This window comes from Schistocerca gregaria, chromosome 1 (assembly GCF_023897955.1).
Source record: "Schistocerca gregaria isolate iqSchGreg1 chromosome 1, iqSchGreg1.2, whole genome shotgun sequence".
Taxonomy (NCBI): domain Eukaryota; kingdom Metazoa; phylum Arthropoda; class Insecta; order Orthoptera; family Acrididae; genus Schistocerca; species Schistocerca gregaria.
This window is the reverse complement of record NC_064920.1, coordinates 109,935,767-109,961,765: the sequence shown is the minus strand read 5'-3', so window position 1 is coordinate 109,961,765 and position 25,999 is coordinate 109,935,767. Positions and strand designations below refer to the sequence as shown.

General features: G+C 43.6%; 1 protein-coding gene across 1 annotated transcript in view; it reads left to right on the top strand.

Annotated features, from left to right (window-relative positions):
* The first annotated feature begins 16,682 nt into the window (after positions 1 to 16,682).
* The window catches only part of LOC126334620 (uncharacterized), a 387,999-nt gene continuing 378,682 nt past the window's right edge, over positions 16,683 to 25,999 (top strand). Inside the window, exon 1 of the mRNA XM_049997053.1 lies at positions 16,683 to 16,788. The gene's annotated coding sequence lies outside the window, so the exon portion shown is untranslated. The remainder of the gene's footprint in view (positions 16,789 to 25,999) is intronic.

Below are 25,999 nucleotides of genomic sequence, written 5' to 3'. Positions count from 1 at the left end.
TAGCCACACATAAATTCTAATCTGTGTTCTAATGACCAGTTGGGAGGAAAACAATGAGAGAATTGATGAAGCAAAGCTTGTGGATGAATGTCGTTGCCAGAATTTTTAAATGTTTTGAATTTACGTGTAGTAATGAACAGCTTATAGTCAAAATCATCATGTCGGCGAGTCGCATGTCGGACATTGTTACGTCGTTTCGGCGGTTCCATCTCAAAATTCGGTGTACCTTGCCAATTTCTTTCATAATTTCCGAAGTTTCCTGTGTTTTATTTTGTAGTTGTTCTATATTTCTATGTCCCTCTTCCCGTACTGGAGCGCGATTGTCCTCTGAAATATGTAAATCTTGTATTACTTGAGCGAACTGATCTTGCACTTCCCGCATTTCTCTTTTGTACTGTGTGTTGATTTGATTTTGATTCTGTTTGAATTTTCTAATTTGTTCATACTCTTCAGTGTCAGTGAAGGCTACAGGTTTTGTGTCATTCAGATCATCATCTACCTTTGTAGATAAGTTAGTGAACTGATCTGAAAGTTCGGCTACTTTATCAGATAGTGAAATTATTTCCTCTGTGTGTTTTTCTGAACCAAGTTTCAGAGTGTCCATTTGTGTTGAAATCGTATCTACTGTGTCCTTTAAGTTTTCCTGAGTTTTTGCAAGTTGCGTAACCGAATCGGTAGATGCAACTGAGTCAATTTTAGCTTGCAAGGTCTCATGATTTTCATGAACAACAGTTTGCAGTTCTTTTATGGCTGCTTCGTGATTCTATAATGCATTTTCATGCCGCGAAAAAATAGGTTGAAAATGCTCACAAATTTATGTTTTTACGTCATGCAGACTTTTTGACATTTCGATTCAATGTTATGCAACTCATTAGTTAAATCTTCACGTGTTTGTTCAAGCGTGGTGTCTAACTTTTGAAGCTTTTGTTCCATTGTGTCTAACTTTCGAAGCTTTTGCTGTGTTTGTCTATGATTTTGTTCCATTGTGTCTAACTTTTGAAGATTTTGTTCCATTGTGTCTAACTTTTGAAGCTTTTGTCCAATTTGTTGCATTAATTGTAATAACAATGCACTGGTGTCTGAAACATGTTCCTTAGTGCTATTCGGCAATGCATTTGAACCGGCAATATTCGCAGTTTGAAAAACAGAAAATGTCTCTTGACTTATTTGAGAAAACGGTGACGACGCAAAATCTGAATCTACAGTATTTGCAAGATTGTGTCCTGTCATTTCGGAATCCTGAGGCGAGCTGTTGCCGACCGATCGATCGATAATGCTTCCCTGTTCACTAATTGTTTCACTGCCTACACCATTATTTGCAACCCGCTCCATTTCCCTATGCACAATTACCAAATTACTACTTTGAACATTAGTTTATTCATTACATGGTGGCGCTAACACACTGCTTTCGTCTTCACTGTCATTTCTCAGTTTACTTTGGAGCCTAGTATTACGTTTTTCACACGCCATTATTGTCACAATATTTCACACGATAACACAGAAAAGAACAATTTGAAGAGCAAAAATAAGAAAACACATTAACATAGCACTGAAAATAATATCTCGTTAATTGCAAGCCCAACTGCGAAATACTTGGTGCAACTCTGCATGCATGCCACAACTGTTTTACTGTACAACAATGAAAGACTGCAACTACAGAGGAAATTCTCTCTACAATTTCGCGCTAGCAATAAACAAAGGCTACACTAACTACACAAACTACAAGAAAAAAATCAGAAGATTCCAGTGAGGTATCCTCGGCTAAGTGTCGCCATATGAAACGTCCCCTTTGAAAAATTGTACATGATTGTGCTTAAACTGACACACATGACAAACAATATTTTTAGCGCAACGCAATCTGACTTCCAAAAATCCCTACAAGAGAATGGCCCTGACTTACATTAACCTATACGTTTCACAAATCACTTACCTCACAAAAATCTTCGTTACTCAAGCTACTACAATACAGCGAGCGCCACTACTGACAGCTAAATAAAAGGTTCAAACTACTGATGACACTAACTACTGATAGGCATAGTTAGCAAATGAAAGATTTTAATACAGAACAAACAATGTATTTACCTTAATAGTCAAAATATATATAGCAGTTCATGACATCCAGTCTTACAAATTTCAAAACCCCGCCATCTCTCTCCCCACGTCCACCACTGCTGGCTGCTCACCTCCAACTGCGCAACGCTACACGCTGTTAGCATCCAGCTGCCGCTGCCCAACACTACAATGGCGGACAACAATGCCAACCAGCCACTGACTGCACACAGCACAGCCAGTGATTTTTAATATAGAGCCCTATGTGGCGTTACCAATAAAAAAAAAGCTAAACAGCCTACTTACAACCTTTCTTCCCCTCTTGGCTGGTTCCCGGACTCGCACACGCTACGTGGACTTTCGCGCGCCGGAGATCATCGCCATCTGTGTCTCGTGTGTGTGTGACGTCGTTTTGTGTTTTTAGTGTCCGCTGCCACACTTCTACGTTCACTTGTGCCATTGGATTCATCAGTGTTCTGTGTGCCGTGTCAACGTGTATTCAGTGTCGTTATCGTCGAGTGTGAGCGGCTCCGTGTTTTTTTTTTTTTTTTTTTTTTTTGTGCATCTGTGACCACTATTTTTTAGCCCGTCACTATGTTCATTCTGTTTCTCCAACCTGTGTTCTGTCATTGTCAACACTATGGCTGAAGAGCGGCGTAGCATGCCGCTGACAGCCTACCTGTTTGTATAGGTATTAAAATAACAATAAAGGGAAAAAAAAGCAACAGGAGTCAACCCACGACTTCAGTCTGGCCGGTGCGAGCTGCGACGCCGTGAGACGGGAGATCGGCGCGCCTTCCTGCGTCCGTTGAAGCGGCTGGCAGCGGACGGTTCGGGAGAGCGATTTTGGGGTGTTGCGCCAGGTCTTCTCGAGAAATCGCAGTTTATTAGAAGTTAAGTGATTTGTGATATGTTGTTCGATTTACTGTTGTTAAATTCTACTTGTGTTCTTGGTGAGCTCACCAGCCGTTTTGCTTTGGGATCGTCCCACCATTCTTTTCCTTTTCCCACCCGCGGGAAGGTGGTTGTTAATAAATTGGGTGATCCGTTTTTCCCTTGTGGAGTAGGGGTGGTTAGAGCAACCTGTAGTTCGGGTTGTTTGGTAATCTCTCTATCAATCTACCATATGTTAGTAGTTGCATCTGTCACGTTTGTCGGATTTGGTGTGTTAACGGATTTACTGCTTGATGTGTAACGGCCTAATACCTGAAATATGCTTAGATCTTTGGAAACTTCGATATTATTGCCTATGATCGTGATAGGTGGTATCTGTGTACTGTAGACCATCTTAACTATTGCTTGGCCAAACTTGTAGAATTTTATATAAGATTGCATTTCATGCGTTTTTATTTCAATGATCATTTTAGTATATAAATTTGCCACCATTTCACCGTAAGACATTCTTGGAGGTTAAAATGAAGTTGCACCTTCGGTGGTATGGTTAATATTTTGATTGTTAGTGTATTGTACCATTTCCATCCCTCCTACGGGGGGTGCATAGTTTGTAGGCTTGTGCAAATTGTTAAAACCCTTAGTTAAAGTTTACTGGTGTGTTGCAAATTTGCAGCAGTGTAGTCTTTCAGAGGCTGTTGTGAGCGGTCATAAGTACGGCTATGTCAAAATGGAGCTTCAAGGTTCTCTGCCCGAAAGCTCATACAGTCAGAACTTGATTCTTTCTGCCTCTGAATGAACTGTAACTTTGATATTTAGAGGGTGCTTTCTGATTATAATTTTATATCTGTTCGGTTCTAGGCGCTTGAGTCTGGAACCTCGCGACCGCTGCGGGCGCAGGTTCGAATCCTGCCTCGGGTATGGATGTGTGTGATGGCCTTAGATTAGTTAGGTTTACGTAGTTCTACGTTCTAGGGGACTGATGACCTCAGATGTTAAGTCCCATAGTGCTGAGAGCCATTTGAAGTCATTTATATCTGTTTCTTTGAAAAATTTCTTTTAGGCACTATTAAAGTGAATAAAATTTCCATTTGTTAAAAGGAATTTGGTTATGTTTTCATCAGTTACTCCCTGGTAACTACTTCCATGCTTACATAGTGTGATTAAATGCGTTAATGTTCTTGATGAAACGCTAGTAAATAAAATAAATTCTTAAGAATATTCTTTGAAAATAAATCACGGCTTATTACTGGTAGCAGAGAGAGGTTAGCTTTCTTGCTACTGTTCTTTGAGTAACTCATGGAATTGTTGTAGCACTTATTTTATAATTTTGAAATATTTCGCTTTGCCCACGTGACTGTTTAGCTGCATGTTTCTGGTTGTCATGACGGCCAGAGGATGTCCAGGATTAGGCCTGTTTCAGAGAAGTCAGCTCTAATATGAGTTGCGTATTCGTAATATAAACAAACAAGGCACTGTTCCTGAGTTGCTTACGGACTTAAAAGATGCCTTGCTCAATCCGGTCCAAATTTCACAAGAAGTTATTGGTTCGTTTCCAACAGCCATGGCAGCGGCGGCAGGAGAGCTTGGTGAGTTCCAACAACATTTGGACTGGTTTTGTGTTGATCAACTGAGTCGCAAGCAGTTAGCTAGACTGCACGCACATTTGGTGCACGTGTTTAACCGGGTCTCTGATCTAGAACAAGTTGTTGTAAACGAGGCTGATCGTAAGGAAGTGGTTGTGTTGTAGCGGAAGATGGCTGCGTCGCAGATCAGGTTAAATGGGTTAGAGTCAAGCTCCGAAGAATCTAGTGGGCAGGTCCAAGGCGATCCGGCACGAACAGGAAGCGAACTAAATAACCCAAACCGCGGAACTGAACCTAACTCGGAGTTTTTCGCAAAGCTACCTAACCCGATTGCACTTTTGTTAAAGGATGTAGGATAATTAAGTGCAGAATTGTTAGCGAAGATAAAGGAAATTCTTTGGTTACTGGTTTATTTTGAGCAGCATTCTTTTGCTCTCCGAATATCGCACTCCACCCTGTTAGCTCTGCTGTACCCGTTAGCAAAGGCGAAGTGTAACGAATTAATTTCTAGAGCTCTTTCGGAGGGGTTCTCATTACGACAATTAGGAAACTAATAATCACTGAGAGACTCACAGAGGGTTTTAGGAAACATCTAGAATGTCAGTATATTTGGAGGGTGCACGCCGCTAGTGAAGATTTGTCGATGAATGTGGAAAGGGTGAGGGTAGCTTCGCAAGCCTTGCTAAGTGATTTGTCAGAAGAACAATTAATTGCAGTAGTTTTGGAAGGGATGGCGGCTCCTGATAAAATAAATTTTATTTTCAAGTCGTCCCCCGAAGACCTGGGAAGAATTCTCTGTTGTTACTTCTGCTTCTGCGAGGACTCTAAGAATGCCAGTGTGTTGGAACAAGCGAAGGAAAATTTTGAAGTGGAGGGAGATCATCCAAGTAATAATTATCAAGGCGTACACAGGAAATGTTTTCGACGTGGGGCTAGTACGCATTTGGCTACGAGTTGTACGGTTTTACGTGGGGCAAGAAGTACTAAGTGACATAAGGGCAGGCAGCACGTTCCCAGGAGTAAGTTATTGTTTAGTGAGGGACGTGCCGTAGTTGCTGATTCCCGGTTATGTCGACCTTATGTTTGTCTGAATTTGAATCAGGAACCACTCTGCGCCTTATTGGATACGGGTAGCACTTATTCCTTGCTTAATGAGGCTTGGTTTCTGGAAATTGGCAATCTTACCAGGTTCAATCCTGGAGAAACCCCCTTCGAAGATGTCGTTTGGCCAATGGTCAGGTGTTGCCTCTGGTGGGGTGGGTTAAGGGTAGTGTCTGGGTAGGACGGTTTTCCTGGACAATGACCTTTGGTATCGTTGCTAATCTGCCAGTAAATATGGTGCTGGGTTGTGATTTCATTTCTAAAACTCAAGTTGTTTTGGATTTTTCAGGGGGTAAGTTCTGTTTAAATTTGCGCCAAGTCAGAAGTTCGGATTTTGTGAATGTCGAGCGGCGTTGTCATCCATGCCTTCCTCCTTGTCCGTCACTTCTATCGATAATGGCAATCTTGATCATCTTTCCCCGAGTCAGGTTCAACAGGTCTATCAGTTAGTGGAGGCTTTTCCTGACTTAGTATGCGATACACTTGGAGTAACGAATAAATTAGAATATCATATTCATTTGACAATATTCCGGTTAGGCAGTCCCCATATCGTCTCTCACCACCCAAGACGAAATTATTGCGGGGGAAGGTACAGAAGATGTTAAATCAAGGAGTTATCCGTCCCTAGACTTCTCCGTAAGGCTCTCCGATATTCTTGGTGCCGAAAGATCAGGGTAGCGATTTCAGAGCGATGATTGATTACCGTCGTTTGAATGAGTAGGTGGTGTTGGAATCAGTTCCGTTGTCTGAGCTACACAATTCTTTTACTTGGTTTTCAGGCGCTTCTTGGTTCGCGGTTCTTGACTTAAATGAAGCTTTTTATCAGATTCCGTTCACCGAGGAGTGTAAACATGTTACAGCGTTTTTCGCCGGTTGGTATCTATTCGAATTTAACCGAGTCTCATTCGGTCTGGCTACCGGAGCTGCTGTGTTGACTCGTTTATTAGATAGTATACTGGGTGAATTTAAATTGCGTTTTGTTTGTAACTATTTGGATGACAGTGTGATATATAGTAAATCGTTTGAAGAGCATTCGAGTCAAACAATGGTGCAAATGGCTCTGAGCACTATGGGACTTAACATCTACGGTCATCAGTCCCCTAGAACTTAGAACTACTTAAACCTAACTAACCTAAGGACATCACACAACACCCAACCGTCACGAGGCAGAGAAAATCCCTGACCCCGCCGGGAATCGAACCCGGGAACCAGGGTGTGGGAAGCGAGAGCGCTACCGCATGACTACGAGATGCAGGCGCATTTGAGTCATTTATATCAAGTATTTACTAAGCTTTGCCAGGCTAGTTTAACAGTTAATCTCTCGAAGGTTACACTTGCGAGGCCACAGACTTCGTTTCTAGGCCGTATTGTTTCAGGCGATGAGCTTCGGATCGATCAAGAGCGCACTAATGCCTTGCGCGCACTCTCACCTCCTACTGATAAGCGGGGAGTCGCTAAGTTTATTGGTATGGCAAATTATTTCAGGAGGTTCACAATGGTTCAAATGGCCCTGAGCACTATGGGACTTAACTTCTGAGATCATCAGTCCCCTGGAACTTAGAGCTACTTAAACCTAACTAACCTAAGGACATCACACACATACATGCCCGAGGCAGGATTCGAACCTGAGACCGTAGCGGTCCCGCGTGTCCAGACTGTAGTGCCTAGAACTGCTCGGGCACCCTTGCCGGTACGTTCCGAATTTTGCGGCCTTTGTTGCCCTTTGAATCATCATCGTAAGAAAAGAGTTAAATTTACTTGGGGTCCCACGCAGCAGGCGGTCTTCGAACAGATCAAACCCGCTATCGCTAATCCACCGGTGCTTGGGGTGCCTGATTTTGAAAAGCCTTTTATAGTTCAGGCGGATGCGTCGAGTGCGGGTGTTTCAGCCGTCTTATTACAAGAATGCCAAGGTCAGCGGCAACCTTTGGCCTATGCCACGCGCCGTTTGAATGATGCTGAGGCAAAATGGTTTACGAATGTGAGGCCTTGGCGGTCCTATTTGCATTAGAAACATTCAAGTTTGCCTTGAGCACAAACCTTTTTTTTGCTGGAAACGGATAACCAAGACTTAAGTTAGGTTTTGGCTAGGCCACGCAAGACCGGTCGAATCACCCGTTGGGTCGTGAGAATCTCAGCCTTTAAATTTAGGGTTAAGAATATCAGAGGTTCTGAGAATGTGGTGGCTGATGCTCTCAGACGTATTTCTGACCCACCATCTAATGGTTCGGAGGGGCAACATCAGGGTCCACTTCAGGGTCAACTTTTGGTTTTGAGGGAGGTACCTCAGGAACAGGATGAGGAATTGGGTCCCATCAAGCAGCGGATTAGGTCAGGTGAGGATATTGAAAATTACAGCTTTAGGAAAGGTATCCTAGGTAAAGCAGTGGGCCGAGAGCGCCGCCCTCGAATTTGCCTGCCACGAACATTAATCCAGCCAATATTTCAGTATTTTCATTACTCTTCGGTGGGAGGTCACTTAGGGACGTATAAAACGATTCACAAAATTAAGCAGTATGTGACTTGGCCTCATCTGGAGCGCGACATTGAGAAGTTAGTAGCCGGGTGTCATCTGTGTCGGGCCGCAAAACCTAGTAATGCCCTACAGCAAGGTCTGTTGTCTTCGGAACGTGAAAATTATCCAATGGATCGTCTTTACATCGATTATGTGGTTTCGTTTCCACGTTCCAATAGAGGAAATACATGTATTTTGGTGGTAATGGATGCCTTTTCTCGCTTTACTTGGCTTATTCCCAGTAGAAGTAGTACTACCAACGCAACTATTTCTCACCTTACTAACATTCTTTTCGATCTTTGGGCCTCCTAAGAGCTTGGTCAGTGATAATGCCCCTGCTTTTGTGTCAGATACGTTTAAGGCCTTTTGTTTCGGGAATGGCATCAAGCACATAAACACAACAGCGTATTATACTCAGGGGTCCATTCCTGAACGTGTGAATCGCAACCTAAAATCAACTTTAATAATTTACCATCAAGTTAAACCGAGTAAGTGGGATACTAACTTGCCCTGGATTAATTTTTCGTTCAACACTGCGGTTCATGAGGCATTCAAGACTACTCCGGCCTCCCTCTTATTGGTCTGTCCTATCTGTGGTGTCACCGCCGGACACCACACTTGCTAGGCGGTAGCCTTTAAATCGGCCGCAGTCCGTTAGTATACGTCGGACCCGCGTGTCGCCACTATCAGTGATTTGCAGACCGAGAGCCGCCACACGGCACGTCTAAGAGAGACTTCCTAGCACTCGCCGCAGTTGTACAACCGACTTTGCTAGCGATGGTTCACTAACTTCTACGCTCTCATTTGCCGAGATGATAGTTAGCATAGCCTTCAGCTACGTCATTTGCTACGACCTAGCAAGGCGCCAGTATCCGTGCTTTTGATATTGTGAATCATGCACCATAAAGAGCGACGTTCGTCATTAATGGATTAAAGTTAAGTATTCCACCAGCTACGTCCGTTTTTCTCAATTCTAATTCCCTTGCTATGTTCCAGACCTCACGCCAGCCTGCGTGAGCTAAAACGCGTGCATTTCGGCCTCCTTTAGAAAAACACGGTTGGCTCTCCTGCCAAACACAACACTATCAATTCGCCTTTGTCTAACTAATGGTGCATCCAAGACTTACTTCCTGAGTGGGTATCCCCGGAGTTATTTAGAGGGAACTGGTGGATATGGTGGTGGATATGGGCGCTCAACAGTGTAGTCTTCAGCGCAGAGAGAACTGGAATCGGGCTCGTCGCAATATAGCGGCGGCCCATGGTCGTCAAGCCTTGCGGTACAACCGCAATAGGCGTCCTTATCAGGGAAAACCGGGGGATCAAGCCTATGTTAAGAATGTTCAGGGACGAGGAAGGATGGGAGGCCGAGTAGAGGAGTTCACACCCCACTTTATAGGTCCATGCACGGTGCTCCATGTGTTGGGGCCGGTTAACCTATTAGTCAGACATGATCAGACCGGTAGAGACTATCGAGTTCATTTGAACCAGTTGAAGTCTCTGAGTTCAGGCCCCTGTTATAGTTAGAGGGGAGGAGGTTGAGCCATGGTAAAAATTGCTCTTTTGAAGAGCTCGCCGCAGCACGTAGTGTGTAGCAGTCGCCCTCCGTTTCTGGCGGTGGCGCCACTGTTAATCGCAGCTTTGGTGTCTCCCTCTGGTGGGAAAGGGGAAAGACTGCCTGTTCACGTGCATTTAAGGGGCGCTATGAGCTCGCCAGTCGGTTAGTCTGGGTCAGTCTCTCGTCCCCAGCTTGCTAGTCCGTCTCTCGTCCGCATTTGTGTGGCAGTTAGTGTCTGTCTGTCGTTCGGAGTGCTACTATGTCGTTCGGATCAACCTTTAAGGTGGCAAAATGAGAGTCTTTCCACTCCGCCAGTATGAGAACTCAGCGAGTGGTCGCCCGGTCAGGGCTTAGTTCCTGCATCTGAGTCTGCGCGTTAGGCCGCCAGTCTGCTCGACTTTGCTCAGGCGATGGTCATTGGCGGTTGGATCGATCGGTTGGTCGGTCGCGCACTGAGACACAAAGGTGTAGTGACTTCGCGGTCGACACGAGAGCAACAGGAGTCAACCCACGACTTCAGTCTGGCCGGTGCGAGCTGCGACGCCGTGAGACGGGAGATCGGCGCGCCTTCCTGCGTCCGTTGAAGCGGCTGGCAGTGGACGGTTCGGGAGAGCGATTTTGGGGTGTTGCGCCAGGTCTTCTCGAGAAATCGCAGTTTATTAGAAGTTAAGTGATTTTTGATATGTTGTTCGATTTACTCTTGTTAAATTCTACTTGTGTTCTTGGTGAGCTCACCAGCCGTTTTGCTTTGGGATCGTCCCACCATTCTTTTCCTTTTCCCACCCGCAGGAAGGTGGTTGTTAATAAATTGGGTGATCCGTTTTTCCCTTGTGGAGTAGGGGCGGTTAGAGCAACCTGTGGTTCGGGTTGTTCGGTAATCTCTCTATCAATCTACCGTACTTTAATAGTTGTATCTGTCACGTTTGTCGGATTTGGTGTGTTAACGGATTTACTGCTTGGGTGTAACGGCCTAATACCTGAAATATGTTTAGATCTCTGGAAACTTCGATATTATTGCCTATGATCGTGATAGGCGGTATATGTGTACTGTAGACCATCTTAACTATTGCTTGGCCAAACTTGTAGAATTTTATATAAGATTGCATTTCATGGGTTTTTATTTGAATGATGATTTTAGTATATAAAGTTGTCACCATTTTACCGTAAGACTTTCTTGGAGGTTAAAATCAAGTTGCACCTTCGGTGGTATGGTTAATATTTTAATTGTTAGTGTTTTGTACCATTTCCATCCCTCCAACGGGGGGTGCGTAGTTTGTGTGCTTGTGTAAATTGTTAAAATTCTTAGTTTAAAGTTATCTGGTGTGTTGCAGATTTGCACCAGTGTAGTCTTTCAGAGGCTGTTTTGAGCGGTCGTAACTGCGCCGTGTCAAAAGGGAGTGGCAAGCGAAAGCTCATACAGTCAAAACTTGTTTCTTTCTGCCTCTGAATAAATTGTAACTTCGATATTGAGAGGGTGCTTTCTGACTATAATTTTAAATGCGTTTCTTTAAAAAAAAGATGCTTTTAGGCACTATTAAAGTGAATAAAATTCCCATTTGTTAAAAGGAATTTGGTTCTGATTTCATCAGTTACTCCCTGGCAACTGGTTCCATGCTTACAAAGTGTGATTAAATGCGTTAATGTTCTTGATGAATCGCACGTATATAAAATAAATTATTAAGAATATTCTTTGCAAATAAATCATGGCTCACCTACTTCTTTGCAAGAGACTATCACGGCTCCGGTCAAAGCATGGATCCTTCCCTCGGAATCCAGTAGCTTGATACCGATGCTTTAAAGCAAGATTACTGTAACTCTCACACCTTCCCAGTGAAGATGTAACGCAGAATTTTCGTAGCTATTGAAAACTTTAGGCTCCAAGAGTACTTCTCTGCAAGAGACTATCACTGCTGCCGTCGAAGCATGGATTCTCTCTTGGGAGTGCAGTAGCTTCGCAATGGCCCATTGATGCAAAACAGAAATAGCGTCGCGATTAAAAACTACACGCTCCATTCCGGCTTCTCTCTCTGTGAACTCCGCATGGAACCTCTCCTGGAAGTCACGTATCTTGAATCCGATGGGCAAACATGTAATTCTCGCATCATAACAGTGAGGAATGGACACAGAAATTACGTCACTATTGGAAACTACAGGCTCCATGCCGACTTCTTTCCAAGATACTAACATGGCTACGGTTGCAACTGTGCCGCTTCTCTGGCGCGTTGCGTATCCGGCACTATCGATAGCGACTTGTATTCCTGTTTCCGTCTGGTTCGACCTGCGCAGGTGCTGAGGCGAGTGCTGCCCTCTGGAGCGTTTTTCGCGGGGGGCCGCGCGCTCTCAGCTCGGCAGTTGGATTCGCACCAGGCTAGTGGTATTTTGCCTTCCGCCCCGCCACGGAGGTGTGGTCTCGTTGTTGGCGGGCCTCGTTGATTTCGCCATTGGGCGGTGTGGCGTGTTGGTGATTTGCTGTAGTGGACAACTGATGGATCCCCGCACGCGATCGCTCGAGGTTCTCGGCCTCTGGAAACGGTGCCACGATATCGCTTGTGTTTGTCTGCACTGTTGAAATCAGCAAACTTTCTGTAAGGAAGCAAATGTTGGGCTTTTCCGTACATATATTTATTATTTGAGGTAGTCATGTACGTGTTGTTGTGTTAAGGGCATTTTTAATTATACCTTTTGGAAATTTTATCACTCTTTTAAAGAAGGTATAGGAAGGAGTAGCTTCGACTGAAAATTTAATTGTAAATTATACATTTGTGCTTCACACTATAAAATTTAACTGTATTAGTTAAAAGTATGTAGTTTAATGCACAATGATTACTTGTTAATGTATCAAATTTTAAACAGTTTTGTTTGGCAGTGATTCAAACGACACAAATAAGTTTCTCCGTTCACCTGTGGCATACAACATTTTGATTACCTCATATTGTAAGTAGCTTGATTTGTTTATGTCACTGTAATTTGTAAGCTACAGTGTAATTTATTACATTTAATTAATTGTTTTGGGGAAAAAAACCTTGAATTGTATGTCCCCTTTTCATTAACCGAATCCCATCTAAATCGTCCGCTCAACAACATCGAACCTCTCCTGGAAGTCCTATAGTTTGAAACCGATGCACCACAGCTTGTTCACTGTAACATTAGCACTCTACCAGTCAAGTTGCATCACAGAAATTGAGTCGCGATAGAAAACTACAAGTTCTATGACGACTTCTCTCCAAGAGAATAAAACGGCTGTGGTTGCCGCATGGAATCTCTCCCAGGAGTCCAGTAGCTGGAATCCGATGCCCCACTGCCCGTTTACTGTCAACCCCGACCCCTCCCATTCACGAAGCGTCACAGAATTGCGACGCCATTGAAACCTATAGGATCATTGTCAGCTTCTTTCCAAGAGACTTTTATCCGGTCCACAACTGCCCGTATAATGTAATTTAGCATCCTCCTCGTCAGGGTTCATAGAGAAATAGAGTCGCTTTTGAAAACAACTGGCTGCATGCCGACTTCTCTCCAAGAGACGAATACGGCTGCAGTCACTGCATGGAATCTCTCCTAGGATTCCGGTAACTCGTATCCAATGCACCACTCCGTAACCCTCGTACCCTTCCACTGATGATGCCACACAGAAATAGCGTCGCGTTTGAAAACTACAGGCTCTATGCCCACTTCTCTCCAAGTCGTAACACGGCTGCGGTCAACCGCATGGCACCTCTTCTGGGAGTCCTATAGCTTGTATCCGATGCACTACTGCATGTTTACAGTAACTCCGCACCCTCCAAGTGAGGATACATCACAGAAATCGCGTCGCGATAGGAAACTATAGGCTGAATGCCGACTTCTCTCCAAGAGACTAAGACGACTTTGGACCCCGAGTGGAACATCTGAGGCTGCAGGACCAAGTATCCTAGGAGTCCAGCAGCTTGTACCCGATGCACCAATGTACGTTTACTGTAACACTCCTTTCCTCCCATTGAGGACGCAACACATAAATTACGTCGCGTTTAAAAACTAAAGCCTCCATGACGACTTCTCTCGAGGAGAGCCTCTCCTAGGAGTCAAGCAGCTTGTTTCAGGTTCACCACTGCCCGTTTAGTATAGCCTGGCACAGTCCTAGAGTGGATGTGACACAGAAATTGCATTGCAATTGAAAACTACCGACTTCTCTCCAAGAGGCTAATACGGCTGCAGTCACCACATGGAACCTCTCCTGGGAGTGTAGTAGCTTGAATCCGGTGCACCAATGCTCATTTACTGTAACCCTCGCACCCTCCCATTGACGATGCGACACAGCCTTTGGTAGTAATTACGCAAATACGTAGTTCATTGTTTTGTTTCTACGAAAGTGTAAAGACTGGAGATTATTTGTGACTCATAAAGTGCAATACAACTTTGCAATTTCTCGAATTCAACTAATAAAATGCGAGTTGCATCTTGTAAAAGCAAACTAATCTGAAATAGAATTATTTATATAAAATTAACTTATATAAAAATCAGTTCCTCGCTAAGAGTTTACTACAGCTTCAAGACAATGGATTGACAAGCTACGTGCTTTTTTCTGCGCAGAGGCCAACAACCACAGAAGACTGCAATTGATGAACATTAATTAGAACTTATACACTCCAGTCACGGCGGTGGAAGCAAATAGGCACCTCACGTGTATTGCAATCTTAGTAAAAATTAGATCAGTGACACGTCATTGGTGGTAACAAAGAGGAGGTATGAAGGAGAGAAAATTTCGATGGAAGTGGTTTATCATACACACCTGGTCCATTGATAGTGACCGGACCAAATATCTCATGAAATAAGCGTCAAACGAAAAAACTACAAAGAACGAAACTTGTCTAGCTTGAAGGGGGAAACCAGATGGCGCTATGGTTGGGCCGCTAGATGGCGCTGCCACAGGTCAAACAGATATCAACTGCGTCTTTTTAAATAGGAACCCCGATTTTTTATTACATACTCGTGTAGTACGTAAAGAAATATGAACGTTTTAGTTGGACCACTTTTTCCGCTTTGTGATAGATGCCGCTGTAATAGTCACAAACATATGGCTCACAATTTTAGATTAACGGTTGGTAACAGATAGGTTTTTAAAATTAAAATATAGAATTTAGGTACATGTGAACATTTTATTTCGGTTGTTCCAATGTGATACATGTACCTTTGTGAACTTCTCATTTCTGAGAAGCATGCTGTTACAGCGTGATTACCTGGAAATACCACGTTAATGCAATAAATGCTCAAAATGATATCCGTCAACCTCAGTGCATTTGGCAATACGTGTAACGACATTCCTCTCAACAGCGAGTAGTTCGCCTGTTCTCACATGCATTGACAATGCGCTGACGCATGTTGTCAGGCGTTGTCGGTGTATCACGATAACAAATATCCTTCAACTTTCCCCACAGAAAGAAATCCGGGGACCTCAGAACCGGTGAACGTGCGGGTCATGGTATGGTGCTTCGGTGACCAATCCACCTGTCATGACATATGCTATTCAATACCGCTTCAACAACACATGAGGTATGTGGCGCACATCCATCATGCTGGAAGTACATCGCCATTCTGTCATGTAGTGAAACATTTTGTAGTAACATCGGTAGAACATTACATAGGAAATCAGCATACATTGCACCATTTAGATAAAATGGGGGTCAATTATCCTCCCATAATGCCGCACCATACAGTAACCCGCCAAGGTGGCTGATGTTCCACTTGTCGCAGCCATCGTGGATTCTCCGTTGCCCAATAGTGCATATTATGCCGGTGTACGTTATCGCTGTTGGAGAATGACGCTTCGTCGCTAAATAAAACACGTGCAAAAAATCTGTCATCGTCCCGTAATTTCCTCGTGCCCAGTGTCAGAACTGTACACGACTTTCAAAGTCGTCGCCATGCAATTCCTGGTGTATAGAAATATGGTACGGGTGCAATTGATGTTGATATAGCATTCTCAACACAGACGTTTTTGAGATTCCCGATTCTAGCGCAATTTGTCTGCTCTGATGTGCGGATTAGCCGCGACAGCAGCTAAAACACCTACTTGGGCATCATCAGTCGTGGTTGACGTTTCAAATATGGCTGAATACTTCCTGTTTCCTTAAATAACGTAACTATCCGGCGAACGGTCCGGACACTTGGGTGATGTCGTTCAGGATACCGAGCACCATACATAGCACACGCCCGTTAGGCCTTTTGATCACAATAGCACTACATCAACACGATATCGACCTTTTTCGCAATTGGTAAACGGTCCATTTTAACACGGGTAATGTATCACGAAGCAAATAGCGTCCGCACCTGGGAATGTTGCGTGATACCACGTACTTATACGTTTGCGACTATTACAGCGCCATCTATCACAAAGCGAAAAAAGTGGCCCAACTAAAACATTCATATTTCTTTACCTAATACACGAATATGTAATAAAATTGGGGTTCCTATTAAAAAAAAAAAAAAAAAAAACGCTGTTGACATCCGTTTGACCTATGGCAGCGCCATCTAGCGGGCCAACCATAGCCCCATCTGGTTCCCTCCTTCAAGCTAGAAGAGTTTCGTTCTTTGTAGTTTTCTCGTTTGATGCTTATTTCGTGAGATATTTGGCCCGGTCAGTGTCAATGGACCACCCTGTATACCTCTGCCCCCACTCTTTCGTTTTCCATTGCCATATCTTCCGTGCTTATTCGCTTTACTTGCACGGGATGTGCGTAACGCTGAGCTTTGCTTGTGATTTGTGGTACCTTTTTCCGAAGGATACGCCTGCGGCGGAAACGTGTTGGCGCTGCAAGTCCCCAGACTGGTGCTACGTGCGTCTTTAGCAGATGCAACGCGGCGCGGGGTGCGCGCCTGTGTACGGAGTATGTAGACACGCCCCCTTCCACCGCCCCCCCCCCCCCCCCATCTCTCCCTTGGAACCCCCGCCACGGCGGCTCGTGGCGTGGACGGCGGCGTGTTGCGGCCGCGTCTGCAGTCGGCAGACAGCCGTCAGTGTGAGAACGTGACGCCACGCCGCACCGCAAGCCGGCAGCCGGTGGTTTTGTGTGCCGCGACCCACTTGAGGCGTGCTCCGCCCGTCGTCAAGACGCAAGGTAAGCCAGCCGCTGCCCATCAGCCTGCTGCTCCCAGGTCTGCACGAGGGATCCTTGCCGGCGATTTCCACACCCTGTGTCAGCGCCGGCAGAAACAGAGTTAATAAATCACTGACGTAGTGCCGAAAAGCTTCTGAGTTCGTTACTCGCACCGATCCAGGCACGCAAAATGCTTGTCACTCGATTATAGTATGACTACTGGAGCAACAGGTGCCGGCTCCTTTTATGCAACAAGTAATCTGGGAGACGCATGTCGACTTCGAACCACGCGATTTCACTGGCGGCAGAAGATGATGTGACAGTCAGCGAGAGACAAGAATGGAGTTTCACTGAGTATCGAAAGTGTTCCAAGTGACAGAAAATCAGTGTTAATACTCGGATGAACGATCTCACGACTTGGTTAGCTTCTTGCGTCGGAGAGACAGTATACTACAGCAGATGGCCTGACGTGTTAATTTCACAGAACCGGCGTATGATTAGTGAAACTGAACAGTTCAAATTTCTAGGTGTTCAGATAGATAGTAAGCTGTCGTGGAAAGCCCACGTTCAGGATCTTGTTCAAAGACTTAATACTGCCATTTTTACTATTCGAACGGTATCAGGAGTGAGTGATACTTCGACACGAAAATTAGTCTACTTTGCTTATTTTCATTCGCTTCGAAAGAAGGCCCCCGGAGTAGACAACATTCCATTAGAACTACTGACGGCCTTCGGAGAGACAGTCATGACAATACTCTACCAGCTGGTGAGCAAGATGTATAAGACAGGTGAAATACCCTCAGACTTCGAGAAGAATATAATAATTCCAATCCCAAAGAAAGCACGTGCTGACAGATGTGAAAATTACCGAACAATCACTTTAATAAGTCACAGCTGCAAAATACTAACGCGAATTCTTTACAGACGAATGGAAAAACTGGTAGATGCGGACTTCGGGGAGGATCAGTTTGGATTCCGTAGAAAAGTTGGAACACGTGAGGCAATACTGACCATACGACTTATCTTAGAAGAAAGGTTAAGAAAAGGCAAACCTACGTTTCTAGCATTTGTAGACTTAGAGAAAGCTTTTGACAATGTTGACTGGAATACTCTTTTTCAAATTCTAAAGGTGGCAGGTGTAAAATACAGGGAGCGAAAGGCTATTTACAATTTGTACAGAAACCAGATGGCAGTTATTAGAGTCGATGGGCATGAAAGGGAAGCAGTGGTTGGGAAAGGAGTGAGACAGGGTTGTAGCCTCTCCCCGATGTTATTCAATCTGTATATTGAGCAAGCAGTAAAGGAAACAAAAGAAAAATTTGGAGTAGGTATTAAAATTCATGGAGACGAAGTAAAAACTTTGAGGTTCGCCAATGACATTGTAATTCTGTCAGAGACGGCAAAGGACATGAAAGAGCAGTTGAACGAAATGGTTAGTGTCTTGAAAGGAGGATATAAGATGAACATCAACAAAAGCAAATTGAGGATAATGGAATGTAGTCGAATTAAGTCGGGTGATGCTGAGGGAATTAGATTAGGAAATGAGACACTTAAAGTAGTAAAGGAGTTTTGCTATTTAGGAAGTAAAATAACTGATGATGGTCGAAGTAGAGAGGATATAGACTGGCAATGGCAAGGAAAGCGTTTCTGAAGAAGAGAAATTTGTTAACATCGAATATAGATTTATGTATCAGGAAGTCGTTTCTGAAAGTATTTGTTTGGAGTGTAGCCATGTATTTAAGTGAAACATGGACGATAACTAGTTTGGACAAGAAGAGAATAGAAGCTTTCGAAATGTGGTGCTACAGAAGAATGCTGAAGATTAGATGGGTGGCTCACGTGACTAATGAGGAGGTATTGAGTGGGATTGGGGAGAGGAGAAGTTTGTGGCACAACTTGACTAGAAGAAGGGATCGGTTGGTAGGACATGTTTTGAGGCATCAAGGGATCACAAATTTAGCATTGGAGGGCAGTGTGGAGGGTAAAAATCGTAGAGGGAGACCAAGAGATGAATACACTAAGCAGGTTCAGAAGGATGTAGGTTGCAGTAGGTACTGGGAGATGAAGCAGCTTGCACAGGATAGAGTAGCATGGAGAGCTGCATCAAACCAGTCTCAGGACTGAAGACAACAACAACAAACAACATATAGTATGGTGTTATATTTTGGGGTAACCCTTCCCATTCTGCAATGGGCGGTTCGTGCAATAAGTGGTGTGAGTTTGCCGGCCTTGGTGGCCGGACGGTTCTAGGCGCTTCAGTCCGTAACCGCGCGACTGCTACGGTCGCAGTTTCAAATCCTTCCTCGGGCATGGATGTGTGTGATGTCCTTAGGTTAGTTAGGTTTAAGTAGTTTTAAGTTCTAGGGGACTGATGACCTCAGATGTTAAGTCCCATAGTGCTCAGAGCCATTTGAACTAGAGCCATTGGTGTGAGTTCTTATCGACCTCTGTTCACGAGTCTCTCGATATTTTGACATTGGCCTGTCAATATGTATATTTCTTATTGTCGTTTCTTGTTACCAATATTAGTTTATTCCCAACAATAAGCAGCTTTCACTCGGTTAACACTCGGCAGAAATCAAACCTGAATTTGGATCGGACTTCCTTAACTCTTGTGCAAAAAGGTGTGCAATATATTGCTGCATCCATTTTCAATAAGCTGCCACTCGAATTCAAAAATCTTATCAGTAATCCACGCGCTTTCAAATGGAAACTGAAGTGTTTCCTCATGAGTCACTCCTATTCTGTCGAGGAGTTCCTTGAAAAATTAAGCTCATTGTATTGCTGATAGCGTTTACTTAAACTTATGGACTGACTTTTTTCAGGTTTATGGACTTTTATTTTTTCGGTTATTACTTTTATGTTGTAATTTCATGTACTGACACGTTCCATGACCTTGGAGATTTGCTCCTCAATTTGGTCCTACGGAACTTGACGTGTAAATGAAAATAAAATAAAAATGGCCCCGAAGACCATCCACTTCTATACTCTGCGAATCACTGAAGTGCTTGTCAGAAGGGACTTCCACTGTACGTTAACGTTTCTTCCACATCCACAAGCGGAAGAAGTGTGGGAACAATGAGCACTTGTACGCCTCTGTGCGAGCTGTTATTTGCACAGATTTTATTTGGATGATCTCTACGGCAGAGCAACGTCAGGGCCGAAAAAAAAACTCCTAACTTTTGTCCCGAAAGCTGGTGACTGGAGATTCACAAACAGATTCTCTTGCAAAACGTACGACTTCTTTCTCCACTGTCTACCAGTTAATGTTTTTGCAACCTTTCTGTTTCACTCTGTCGTGACTCAAACAAGCGTGCAAGCGTTAGCATTTCCCGTCTTTCTATACGCGTGGTGTTCCAAACATGCGATCTGTAGTCAAGTATAGGCACTGTGATCAGAGTGGAACGGAAACACTTGTAAGAGATTGTGGAGAATAATATGAAAGGGTGTTAACTGACCAATCAATATCAGCCTATGGAGTGTACGAAAAGTACAAGGAAATATAAACAATGCTGAATTTGTAGCTGGCATTTCAGGGTAAGGAGAATTGTATATTTAGTTAATAGATTACATTCAGTGGCAAAAGCAAAGCCTGGCATATTATTCTTTTCGAGAGATTGCGTTTTCTAAGTTTTGTCGTAGATCAAACAGAAATTGCGTCATGACGTTTTAAAATGATGTACTTAGAAAGAAGAAAAAGGCAAGCTTGGCATTATTTACGAGTAGTTTTTGAGATTAATTTTCAGACAGCGATTGCTGTTTCGACAAAGACATAACTAAATCTTCAGGATACCGTCTACTATTTTTCAAAAATATAAAAGCAAAACATCCCTCTTTAGTTACAGAAGCAGCTGCTTTGATGACGAAACAACTCCCTGCTTATGTTATTAGTCGTAGTTGTACAGACACGAACCGCTAATAACAGAGTCTGAACAACAGATAACAGAAGCCGTAACTAGCTTCAGTACAAATGTTTATTTCAGTTGGAATTATTTTATCATCAAACGAAATTACGTTTGTGTATCAGGACCAGTGGGAAGTACAATGTACAGATAATGACGAAATAATATGTTAACCACCTGAAGATGGGTCTTCAGTGCTTTTGAATGAACGAAAGGTTGTGATTGAAGGTGATGTTTTTCCTGTCGTTTGTTACAAAAGTAAATCAGCTGTGGTTCCTATGACTACCGCTTGAGCAAAATTAAGTTACTAATTGCTATGGAACGTAGGGATCGTCAATCACAAGAAACATATCTTCATATTAGAGCAATGAGAAGGAAACTTTTGTTTTTGTTGACATGATCCGTGATTTCGCTCCGATTACTTGATGTTTCTGCTAGCTTACTAGAAGATTTATCTCGCATGTCAGAGGTGTTACTGAAACTTAGCAGATATATGTTTAAAGGAAATTGAAGCAATAACATAAATACTTTCATATAGCAAACTAAACTCGTTTTTTAATTCACGAAGATCATTTTACACAAACAGCCGAAACTGTTGTTCTGTTTCACAAATTATAAAAAAGAAAAAGGTTAAACAAATGCCGACCTGAGGGTCGGGTAGAATACTTCACTGTTTTACAAGATTTGGTTCTAAAACGTTTCACTCACACAACTGTAACTCAATGTAGCATACGAATTACTATGTGGTTGACTTGCCATTTTTCTCACAGAATGTATTCGTACAAGTACATTAACTATGTTAAAAAAAATTAAAAAAACACGAACCATCGAATCGACTAGCAGTGTGACACTGAATCATGTAAGTACATTATCTAAGAGGCAAATAGTTCCCTGTGTTAGATGGTCGTAGAATACTGTGAGGTCTGCTTCTGGTAGCTGAGATTTTGCAGAAACCGAAAGCTTCGCCACTTTCTCTTGACGCCACCGGAACTTCGTGCGGGAAGCATTATAGAATTTACCCTCAACTGCCGTTTACTTCCAGACCCCTGTACTGCAACGGAACGAACTCATTTGCCGTCAGCGATGCGCGAAATTGAGTCGTACCAGATTCAAAGGGCCGCTGTGACCAGTACTGTGAGCGTTACAAAATAGGCGCGAGCGAGCGTAATAGGCAGAGCTGGCCTGTGACATTGCGCGTATCCTCCGCATACCACGGTCACACGCGCCACAATTTGCGGCAGAAGAATAAGAAGTAGAAGATCGGAACTGGGAAACCAATTTTCCGCTCTTTATCTTTCAACACGAAAGGAAGGGTGATCAGGGATTAACGTCAGGTAGACGGCGAGGCCGTTAGACACGGGATACAGCTCGGACTGAGAAGGGATTGTCGATGAACTCGTTGGGAGGAGGAAGGGGCGAGGCTTTTCAGGAAGAGGTATTTATCAACCTTGTTCACGTGCATTGATGTGTGTGAAACTGTTTTGTTACGCGTCAGGATCTGGTGCATTATAGAAGAAAACTGCATAGTGAGTACTGGCGGAACATTCATCGTCATCGTCGTTTTCCAACACCAGCTTCCCGGGTGTGGTGTACAAGCACTTGCCGTCTCCTTCTGTCTTCATACATCTTCTGTCCCAGGAAAACTTCACTATTTGTGTCCTTTCTCCTCCACATCTGATCTTACAATCTGTATCCAGCGTTTTCTTGTTGTTCCCCGTGGTCTTCTTCCTACGAGGACAAGGCTGAAATACTTTTTGGCAGGCCTTTCGCTGTTCTTTCTCATTACGTGCCCATCCAAGTGAAGACTGCCTGATAACAAAAACCTCAATACCGGCTACTTTTCTGTCCACCCCAAGCCTGATTTTTTCCCTTTCTAGTTGTCTGATTCATACTTCTAATGAATATCATTTCTGCTGCCTGAATTCTGATGAGGTCTTTGTTTGGTACGGTACATGTTTCTAAACCTTATGTAAGGACTGGTACCAAATAGGTGTGGTACAGACTCACTTTTGCTTTTCGTGGCATTTTATCATCCCAGAGAAAATTTCTGATTTGACGGTTAAAATTGAATTCTTTCTGTGTCCCGCTGAGTACTTCCTAGTTAAAGGTATTGTCTTTCGAGATCATGCTTCCTAGGTACTTGAAATGGGCAATAGATTGTACTTTGACTCCTTCTAGAAAAATATTTGAGGTTGTTCCTTACCTATTGATAGTCATTTCTACTATCTTTGTTTTACCTATTTTTAGTCCGAAATTTTTGAAAGTGTTGTTCCAATCATTTAAGTTTCTTCTGTGCTTTAGCTTCTGTATATAGTATCAAATCATCAGCAAAAACTGAGCGGTTGGCGCAGTGGTTAGCACACTGGACTCGCATTCGCGAGGTCGTCGGTTCAATCCCGTCTCCGACCATCCTGATTTTGGTTTTCCGTGATTTCCCTAAATCGTTTCAGGCAAATGCCGGGATGGTTCCTTTGAAAGGGCACGGCCGATTTCTTTCCCAATCCTTCCCGAACCCGAGCTTGCGCTCCGTCTCTAATGACCTCGTTGTCGACGGGACGTTAAACACTAACCACCACCACCACCACCACCATCAGCAAAAACCAGGCATATGGTTTGCTGTCTATTTTCTTGATAGATTTCGTGATCTTGTCGATTATTAACAGGAGTGGTGCTGGGGTACTTTCTTGTTGCCTTCTTGGACAGCTGTCTTTGTTTCAAACCACTCAGATTATCCGTTGCCTATCATGACACAGCTGTAACACTTTTCTATAGCATCTTGACTTTATCAGTTAGGAACTTTGGCACCTTTAGGTCTTACAAACATTCTCATATCTTGTGTCGAGAAACACTGCCATACGCTTTTTCAATTTCCACAAATACCATCACAATATTTCTCCCATATTCCCAAAATGGTTCAAATGGCTCTAAACACTATGGGACTTAACATCTGAGGTTATCAGTCACCTAGACTTAGAACTATCTAAACCTAAATAACCTAAGGACATCACACAACTATGCCCGAGGCAGAATTCGAACCTGGGACCGTAGCAGCAGCGCGGTTCCGGACTGAAGCGCCTAGAACCGCTCGGCCACAGCGGCCGGCTCCATATTCCCAGTACTTTTGTGTGAGGATTCGAACTGCAAAAATAAGATCCATATTACCTCGGTCTTTCCTGACTCCATGTTGTTCTTCCTCAACAAAGCTTCTATTATCTTGCTAAGTCTCATTTCTACGATCTTTTCTAACAGCTTCAGGGTGTGTGACAGCAGCGTGATGGCCCTGTTGGAACATTGCTGCGCTTCACAATTTTGGAAACTTGAAATGGCAAAAACAGTATACATACCTGTTCCTGTGGGCAGGAATAGTGAATATTTTGTCACCAGCAATTGATTGTCTAAGAGAGCATTTGAAAGTACGGAAACGCATACATAACTTTGGAGTGCTGTAGGTTCTACTATGGTGCTAAGCTATGTATAACGAGAGCAGTATCTTTGAATGCTGGTACACGTTGATAGTGTCTCTGTAATAGTGATGGTTAGCAGTGTCGTGCTACTTCGGTGCATGGCTCTCACTGAAGTCTCCGGCACTAATGTTGATGAGTCCATATGTGCACCGAATCTGGGCAACACTCTGAATTGTGGCTGCTTAAAAAGACGTGCCGGCCAGACAGGGTCGCAACAGTGGGGTCGTGTCAATTTACGGTCCTCCGGTGGCGTGTGTGCGTGGCACCAACCGACGGAGAAGAGCGAGCGACTGTACAGCGATGCTCACTAGGACTGTTGATATTTTTAAAAATATCGGCAATCCGTTATATAGATGTTTCGTCGAGATATCAAAGAAATAGACGATAAAAGATATATCGAGGGGAAAAGTATCGACGGATCAGCCTACAAAAATATCGGCTTCACATTAGAAATATGCTGCCGGTTTTAGAGCTGTACATTTAAGTATTGATTTATTATTAGATATTTTGCACATCAGCAAGCTATCAGCTTGCTTATCCTCATTAGAGCACGAATTGAAAAGGAAACGTTGCATGTTCACTCTTGTCGTTAATCACTTTGCTAACAATGGTAACTGCTTGTAAGCGACATAGTGCAAGGTGTCCTATGGTTCCGTCGTTGGGTTTCGCCACGTATCGGGTTTGTCCGGAACACTTCACGTCGACTTGCCTGTTTCTTCATTTCTGCAAACACCAGCAACCTAGCATCTGTAGTGTCAAAATAGCGTCGTGAAGCTGAACGTTGCAGTTTCTGTTGGTAGCGCCAATCGCCGATTTCGTCAGCATTTGTCCTCACACGTCTTCGTCCACTGCAACCTTGTCATTTGTGTTTTCGTCCATCATTTTCAGCAACTGTTTTTAAACAACGCCGATGTGAAGAAATAGCACACTAGTTGCGCTAGAAACTACTTTTTAATACAACTGATGTGCTATTTATTCGTGTCGGAAATCTTATTATTCCAGTCACACTGCCACCACCCAGTGCAATCGGACTTCTTTGTTGTGCCACCTATCCTTGCTTCACACGAAGAGAAAGAGTGGACGTGATGAAAGCTCAAAAAGTAGTAAGACTCCTTTATACAGTGAAAGTAAAATTATGTTCCACTACAGTATCTAAAGAACAATTTTAAATATTTACTGAATATTGAGGGAAAACCTGATTTAAAATGAAAGTTTCGCAACTCGATATTTCCATTTTGCATCGATGTATCGATATATCGGTGAAAGAAGTATCACCCGAATTTATGGAAGTATTTTTGGAAAAACATCGATATAACGGTATCTTATCAACAGCCCTAATGTTCACCCGGCGCGCGCTGGGGGGATGTTTAAAAGTGCCTTCTCTCGCGAAACAGTGAGCTACGCACGGCGAGCCGTATGCGGTCGACGAAGATGATGTCGATACCAGAACATCCTCCAACGTTTCACTCCTGTAGGGAGTCCGCAGAGGACATTACACTAATATTACCGCACACAGAGGCGTTTAAGCATTGGGGTTTTATGCATTCTGTGGTATCAACGTTCGATACCCCACTTGGTAGGGGTTGCAGTTATCGAGCGCCGTCCGTACTAGTACCGCTGGAGCCGCGATTCGAGACTGGCGCCGCTCCGCGGCTTGCGACAAGTTTCCAGCGAGCGCTCGTCCACTCTTGCTCAGGACGTCTAGTAGAAAAGTAGTATAACCTTCAGATGATAGGAAACAACCTGTAACAAGACGATTAGTTAAAGTATAGCCTATGTGATGCCTCTATAGCTCTCTGTTTGTAATTATATTCCTCCTGACTATGAAGACTCCTGTACCGCCACTTAAGTGCAATATGTTATTTT